This window comes from Neomonachus schauinslandi, chromosome 9 (genome assembly GCF_002201575.2).
Source record: "Neomonachus schauinslandi chromosome 9, ASM220157v2, whole genome shotgun sequence".
Classification (NCBI taxonomy): Eukaryota; Metazoa; Chordata; class Mammalia; order Carnivora; family Phocidae; genus Neomonachus; species Neomonachus schauinslandi.
Window position 1 is genome coordinate 111389261 of NC_058411.1, and position 8561 is coordinate 111397821.

Below are 8561 nucleotides of genomic sequence, written 5' to 3' on the forward strand. Positions count from 1 at the left end.
CAAAAGAGTGGAAGTCAAGACGCATTCTCATTAAATATGGAGACAAGGCAATCCTAGCTAATGCAGTTAGACCAAAAAAAAAAAAGAGAGAGAGAGAAAACAAATTATAACATATTTGTAAATACGATGGTCTTCTTAGAAAAACTAGGAAAATACAAAATTATCAGAATAGAAGATTTTAGGAAAGCGGCCAGTTATAAAATAACTACAGAAAAGTTAGTCTTTTCTACTTCCTACTAACCTGTTAGAAAGCATGATGCACACAACAGAAGATGCTATATTAGCTATCCATTGCCACGTAACAGATTACCCCAAAGCGTAGTGGTTTAAAACATTACCCTCTCAGTTTCTGTGGGTCAGGAACCTGGTGTGCCTTAGCTGAGTTCTCTGTCTCAGGGTCTCCCACCAGGCTACAATCAAGTTCTTAGCCAAGGCTGTGGTCTCATCCGAAGATTCACCTGGAGAAGCCCACCCACATGGTTGCAGGCAGGAGTCCGTTCCTCATGGGTTGATGGGCTGAGGGCCTCAGTTCCTTCCTAATTGTTGGCCAGAAGTCACCCTCAGTTCTTTGCCATGTGGGCTTCCCATAAGGTGGCTCACAACGTGGCAGCTGGTTTCATCAGAGCAGGCAAGTAAGAGGGCCAGAGAGAGTTCTAGCAAGACAAAAGTCACAGTTTCTTATAATCACAGAAGTAACATCCCATCACTTTTTGCCACATTCTATTCATTAGAAGCCAGTCACTGGGTCCAGCCCACAGACAAGGGGAGGGGATCATACGAATGAGGACTTCCAGGGAACGCTGCGAGCCATTTCAGAAGCTGCCCACCACAGACACAATTTCTGCATTTCATGAAAAGAAGCACAAAACACACTCATCTATAACACAAAACCTCACTCAAGAATAACAATAAAAGAGACCTTCATAATAGAAAGATACACCATGTTCCTGGTTGGAAACACTCAATGGTGTAAAGTTGTTTGTCACTAAATTAATCTATAAGTTTAATCCAATTCCAATTCCCAGAAGTATTGTTTTGATTTTGTTTATCTTGGCCAAAAAAAAAAAAATCTAGAATTCATATAAATGACAAGAGCAAAACATAGTTTAAAAATAATAAAGGGAACTGTCACGATTATTAAAATGGGCAATATCAGTGTTAGAATGATCTGACAGGCCAATGGGACAGAACAGAAAGTCCAAACACAAAATATCTTCAGTATATGATTAATGGCCTTTTAGATGACTAGAAAATGACTGATTCATTTATGATCCATATTGGGATAGTTGCTTAATTTGTTTTAAAGTTATGTTTTTACTTTTCACCACACACCAAGACTAAATAGGTTGCCTGGGTGGCTCAGTCGTTAAGCGTCTGCCTTCGGCTCAGGTCATGATCCCAGGGTCCTGGGATCAAGTCCCGCATCGGGCTCCCTGTTCGGTGGGAAGCCTGCTTCTCCCTCTCCTACTCCCCCTGCTTGTGTTCCCTCTCTTGCTGTCTCTCTCTCTGTCAAATAAATAAATAAATAAATAAATAAATAAATAGGTTAAAGAGTTAAAAAATGAAATCATGGGGGCGCCTTGGCGGGGGTGCTCAGTCAGTTAAGCAGCCCACTCTTGATTTCGGCTCAGGTCATGATCTCAGGGCTGAGATTGAGCCCCACCGAGAATGAGGGGCTCAGCGCTCAGCAGGGAGGCTAATTGAGATTCTCTCTCTCTCCTTCTGCCCCTCCCCCCTATGCACACACACAACTCTCTAAAATAATCTTTTTTAAAAAAGTGAAATCACAAAATCATGAAAGAAATTTTAATTGATAATGTATATATGCTTGGTGAAGGTAAAGGTCACACAACAAAGTCTGAGATCATAAGGGGAAATGAATAATTTGACAGCTTAAAAATGAGGCACTTTGGCACATCAGTAAAGTATAAAAAATATTAATGCAAATGACAAACTTCAAAAATGTACTGTACAAGATGTGACAAAGAGTTATACATGGAAAGGAGCTAAATATACTACAACTTCAGACTAAACAGATGAATGTGACGATAGAAAATAGTCATAAAATATGACCGGGAAATTCACCATTTATTCATTTAGTCAATAAATATTCACCGAGTGCCTCATGCCCGCCAGACACAGTTCTAGGTACTTGTGACACCACAGTGACCAAGACAAAGGTGCCTACCCTTGTGGAGCTTACATTCTAGGGGGAGAGACAGGCAGCAAACAAAGAAGTAAATTGTATTTTAGAAGTACTATGGATAGGGCGCTTGGGTGGCTCAGTCGTTAAGCATCTGCCTTCGGCTCAGGTCATGATCCCGGGGTCCTGGGATCGAGCCCCGCATCGGGCTCCCTGCTCCACGGGAAGCCTGCTTCTCCCTCTCCCTCTCCCACTCCCGCTGCTTGTGTTCCCTCTCTTGCTGTATCTCTCTCTGTCAAATAAATAAAATCTTTAAAAAAAAAAAAGTACTATGGATAAAAGAAAAAGAAAAGTAAGGAGATCAGGAGTGAAGGATTGGGGCCTCATTGAGCAGGTGACAGTTGAGCAAAGCTCAAGTTCAGAGCGCTGTGGGGGGTGGGGTGGGGTGGGGTGCTGGAGGGACAGAGGGGTGGCCTGTGTGGCTGGGGCAGGGAGAGCAAGGGTCCAATTGGTGAGGACCCTGGAGGCCACTAAGAGGGCTTTGGCTTTTATTCCTGGGGAAATGGGGAACCACTGCTGGGTTTTAAGCAGAAGAGAGAAATTTTGACTTATGTCTTAAAAGGGCCATTTTGGCTACGTCCTAGAATAGACTTGTGTACAAAGGTAGAGGCAGGGAAACCATATGGAAGGTCAACAAACACAAAAGAGAAAAGGCTCACTCTCACAGGTAATCAAAGAAATGCAGCTAAAAAAAAAAAAGACACATTGACGGTTTTTAACCCTACCCCATGTTTAATGTTCTTTTAAGAAGATAGTACACAGTGGTGATAAGAGCCAGGGCATTCTGGGCAGGTAAATGGAGACCACCTTTCTGGAAGCAGCTGAGTAACCTGCGTCAAAACCTTAGAAATATTCAAACCCTTTCTCCAGAAATCCAACTTTTTTTTTTTTAATGTTTTTTATTTATTTGACAGAGAGAGAGACAGTGAGAGAGGGAACACAAGCAGGGGGAGTGGGAGAGGGAGAAGCAGGCTTCCCGCAGAGCAGGGAGCCCGATGTGGGGCTTGATCCCAGGACCCTGGGACCATGACCTGAGCCCAAGGCAGACGCTCAGCGACTGAGCCACCCAGGCACCCCCAGAAATCCAACTTCTAACAAATTAAGCTAAGGTGCTCATAATGCCTACTGCTTATTGAGTGTTTGTAAGCACGGGACTGTGTACTAAACACACCTGACACATCCCCTCATTTAAATCCTTACCATTCTTCCCATTTTATAGAAAGAAAAAAGGCAGAGTGAGTCGTGCAGCTCACAGATAAGGGCTGGAACCAACCCCAGGCCCTCTGAGGCTAGTACATAGCAGAGCAGACACAAAGATTCGTGTGCAAGGGTGCTTATTACAGCATCATTTAGAAGAGCTAAGAAAGTAAAATGAAACCAACAAAGGGAGGTTATTAAATTATGATTTATCCACGTAATTCAGTCATTAAAGATCGTGTTGAAGAAAATAGTTCTAGATGCGGCCAAGTGCTGACATAGGCAGAACTTCAAGGAGCTCCCTGCTTCCTGTTAGCAGTGACCAGCTGCTGGAATGTTCCATTTCTTGATCGAGGTGGTAGTTCCATGGGTATGCTCACTTCAGGATCCTTCATCAAACTGTACACTTTGCGTACTTTTCTGTGTATATATTATACTAAAAAATGTTAAAGTTATTTTTAAAAGTTTAAGTTGCCAGGTGCTTCTCCTGGGGAACACAAAAATGTCTGCAGGGCAGGTCTTCTGGGGGCCCCGGACTCCCTCTTGGTTATGTAGGCGTGTAAGGCTGGTAGCCACCACCTGCTCCATGGGGAGCGAAGGAAGGAAGTGGCTGGCCTCCTGGGCAGAGAGAAATTAAGGCGACCACTACCACTCCACCTGCCATCTTCACCCACAGCTCAGGACATCCCCACTTAGAGCGGAGTTCATCCTGCCCGAGTGAACCTGAAGGTTCACTGAACTGAAGTCAGTGAACCTGACTCTAGCCTCAGGGTCCAGGATCAGTCCTGAAGGGGGTGAGGGCTTAACAGGGGAGGGGTGGAGGCTGGAGCTAGCCCCCCCTCCCCCAGGCTCCTACCCAGAGGGCATCCAGAGGCAATGAAGGCTTGACCACCTCTTCTTCTGGGCAAGTAGGAGCTCCAGTGATCAATGTGAATACTGAAAAGGGAAGCAAGTCTTGACAGTTGCCCTAAATGGTCAACAAATATTAGTACGTAAACAAAGCAGGTTGTAAGACAACATATGCAGTATGATCTCAATTTTTTAAAGAGGGGGGAAAAGCCGGAGAGAGTAGTTTTCTCTACATTACAGAATACCTTGTTTTTTTATTAGTCTACATTCTAAATTTCCTGTAATTGACATGTTTCTTTTGTAAGCTGAAATAAAAAGCTATAGAATATGTAAGGGAGAGATTGCTGGTATCTTGTCTCCACTCCTTTTTCATACCCTGTGCCCCCCCCTTCCAGGACCCAGGTGGGCAAAACTGAACCCCTGGGGGACTCCCGGGGGTGGGGGTGGGGGGAGGGGGGTCACACACACTAAACTACAGGAAATACCATCAGTGAAGAACCTTATTTTGTCCGGTGCTATGGCATACAGTAGGAGCTTAATCCATACCCATGACCAGCATCTCATCTTAGCAGAACTGCCTGCAAAACCACACCCTTTGAGTAGAAGCCCAAGTGTCAGGCTCAGTGTTTCGAAGCGCACCCGAGCCCCTGGCAGCCCGGGAGCAGACACTGCTGTCAGGGCTGTCCCCAGGGCCCTGCTCCCTCCTTGGCCCGTGGCCACCTGCCCCAGAACACTGGCCCTTCAGCGCCACTGCCGCCCCCACCAGAGGGAAATGAGCAGAGGGCAAGTGCCCTACAGAAAGCAAGCCACCTCATAAAGGTGACGCACTCAAGGATAGGGTCACGCACGGACAGGGATCATGGTCGGATGATGGACAGACAGAAATTCTCTCAAAGGTCACAGAGAGTTGGCACAACGTCCCCACCTCCACTCAGGGCTCATCACTCTCGTCTTGCCTATTGTGTTGCCCTCGCCAGACCGCAAGCTCTTTGGGGGACCGGCCAGGTGTCACCCCCGCCACCAGCCCAGGCACGCAGAGGACATGCTGACTGAATGTGCAGACAAATGAAGAAATAGTTGGGAGAAACACTGGCAGTAGAGACAGAGTGGGTAAGCCATGTGAAAGAACAAACAGATGGAAGAGACTGCTAGCCACAGAAATGGAGGGACATGGAGATGAATGAGTGAATGACGAGATGGGTGGGGGGGGTTGAGAAAAAGAAACAAAAGCTAGAGAAACACAGTGATATACCCAAATGAAAGTTAAAGATACAGGGGCAGGGAAATAGGAGAGACAGGCTTCCTTTACCCCTGCCAGGATGTTATTAGCATCACTGGGCTGGCTTCCTCAGTTTCCCTCCTCAGGGTTTACAGGGCTGTAGCCCCAGGGACTGGCAGGCTGCTGGGTCTTGTCAGCTTTCCCCTTTGGGCAGGGGACTCTGTTCCCTCCTTCTCCCCACTGCATGCTGGCTGAGGTCCACCTGCCCCCCAACCTGGACAGAAGGGGCTCTCCACACAGCAGGCCCCAGCCAACAGCTTTGGCACAATCCCTCCACTGAGGAAGGCCCTGGGATGAGGTCCCCTCTCTTCTTTCCTGTACTGAGGATCAGCTCGGCCTCTAGCAGTTCTGGGCCCCAGGTTGGAGGGGTTGGGGGTGGGACCAGGGCAGGTTTCCATTCAGCAGGCCCCAGCCACTCCTGCCTTTGGGGGTGGGGGGGTGGGGGGGGGAGTCAGGAAAGGGAGAAGCTGGTCAGGCTGGTGGCTGAGGGGGACCGAGGGGACCAAGGGGGCTTCCTGCTTCCGTGGAGCGGTGGAGACTTGCCTTGGTGCCCAGACTGTTATTTCAGCTCTGGTATTTCCAATTCCCCAAGGAACCACGGTGGGCAGGGGTGGTGGGTAGCAGAGAGCTGGGAGGGAAAGCAGAGTGGGAGGCAGCTAGAGCCACCGAATTCCTCTGGGTCCTAGAGAAGGGTGGGTTCCTCCCCTCCCCTCCCCCCCAATCCATCCCTTGAAAAGGGTCCTGACCTCCCCTCCCCCACTTCCGGACTTCTCCAGAGTCCCAGCCCTGAAGATAGACACTCCAAACCAAAGGGCTGCAGTCCCCTCCAGGGCCCCTCCCTTGGCTTAGCTCTGGGGACCAAAGCCCCCCTGCCTCCCCAACCATTGCACCAGATGTTGCTGCCGGGAGGGGACAGCACGGGCCTCAGCTGGCAGTGGTCACTCGGTGGTCCTCTCCCTGCAGAGTCAGCAAATTCTGTGCCAGCTCACCAGGCCTCCTCATTCAGCACTTCCTTCAGTCCCCTTTCCAGAAGCACTGCCGGGGTACACAGTTCAAGGCTGGCTGGGCTGGAGCTTCCATTCCCAATTCAACACAAATCCCATCAATGCCCTTTCCTCAGCTGCCCACCCAGGTGCCAGGGCTTGGGTTCAGCAGCCAGTGATCACACGGAAGAGGGGGAGACCCAGGACAGGAGCATGGGAGCCTGCCTCATCCCTACCACCTCCCAACACCCCCCCTCACCGCCCCCCCTCCCCCCCAACCCCGCCATTGCAGAAACATTCAGACCCCCAGTGGGCCTCCTGGTCCTTCCCTCTACAGAATAGTGAGGAGTCCCACACTCAGTCCCTCCTCTGCTCCCCAAACCCTCTGCTGGTCAGGCCTGATGCTTCCTCACTCCTGCATGGATTTTCCAGAACCTGGAGTTCCATCACAGGGTCACGGGACACGAACTGCTCCATGAGAGCCCCAGCAACAGAGCAGCCCAGCCCAGATCCCAGCAAACAGTAGGTCTTAACAAAGTCATGCGCTATCGGCAAGCTTTCAACCCTAGATCGCTGGCCCTCCGAGGTCCCTTGAGCCTGGTTCCTGGTGCCAGGGACTGGCAACAAGCCTCAACCATATGGCAAGATCTTAAAAATGTGGGTGTGAATCCCAGCCTGTAAGGACAAGGCCTAGAGAGGAGCCCCCACGCCACCCCCTCGTGTCCAGACAGCTCAGGCCCAGCCCAACCTGGTGACTCAAGGGCCTCTCTTGAGCCAAGCTCTGCACCCTCTGCGGCCTGGCCAGGCCTCTCTCAGACCACCACTCTGAAGGTTGCAGTCGGAGGATGCGAGGACACCTCCAGCTACCGAGGCAAGGCCTGGCCCTGTGTCTGCAGAGGGGGAGCTGGGCAGGCTGCCCTGGGCTCACAGAGGTGCAGACAGGAAGGGAGAAGGAAGTTGAGGGAGGGAGTGAAGAGGAGGAAAGAAGGGGGTGGTGCTCGGCCCCCCTGCACAAGGCTCCCCCTGGACTAGGAAGGATGCTGGAGACAGATCCAAACAGGAAAGGGACAGAGAAAATGGGGGTCGGAGGAGCACCCGTGGGCGAGGAGCCCCACCTCCCCCCCCCCCACTCCCAGTACCGGCCCGAGGAGGGAAGATAGTGTCACGTGCCTGGCACTGTGCCGGGCACTTTTCATTATCTTCCCATTTCATCCTCCCAAATTTACCATGATAAACGTGTTATCAGCCCCAAGACACAGATGAAGACCGAAGCTCTGAGAGGGCACCAGACTTCCCCAGGGAATGGCTGAGGGCCAGGCCAGGCCCCTGGCAGGGTCAGCCTCGGGACCCCGGCTCTCCGGACGGCAGGGGCCATGGCTCTGACCCGGGGAACCTGCAGAGGTGCAAGCTCTGAGCAGAGCAGAGCTTACTCGGAGCCTAACAGGAAGCTTGGCTCCTCTGACTCACTCTGATCTGACCTTATTAAGAAAAAAGGAAAGAGGAGCAGGAACCAGGCCTGGGTAGGGTTTCACGCCAAGAGCTGGCTCTGAGGCCAAGGCCAGCTGAGCAGGGTAGCCTGTGCCCCGATCCCCCCACAGCCCCAAAGCCCTGAGGCAGCCCCTGCCCTCGCCAGGCTCCCTGGCTCTCGGAAGACGGCTCCCCCCCTTCTCCACTCTCAGCCACTGGGGCTCCCCTACCTGGCGGCCAGTCTCTGTCCTCCCCCCATCCTTCCTCCTCCCTTCCCCTCCCTGACAGGGGGTACCCTGAGGCCTGTTTCCACTTCTCCTCCTCCTCTCCTGGCGCTGCTGCCCATCTGGCTGGCGGGAGGGCCCTACAGGACCCCAGGGATTCGAAGCAGCTGGGGCCAGCACTGCAGGGGGCAGGCAGGAGGCAGGGGAGGCTTAACCCTCCAGGTCCCGGCCCTCCAGCCCTCCCCCTCCGTGAGCCTGACTCTGCATCAAGCTTTAAGGGGGGGTGGGGTGGGGGAGAAAACCAGTCACTCCTTGCAGGAGTCCTGCCTGGAGTCTGAAACCTAACCCCACATGGGGCA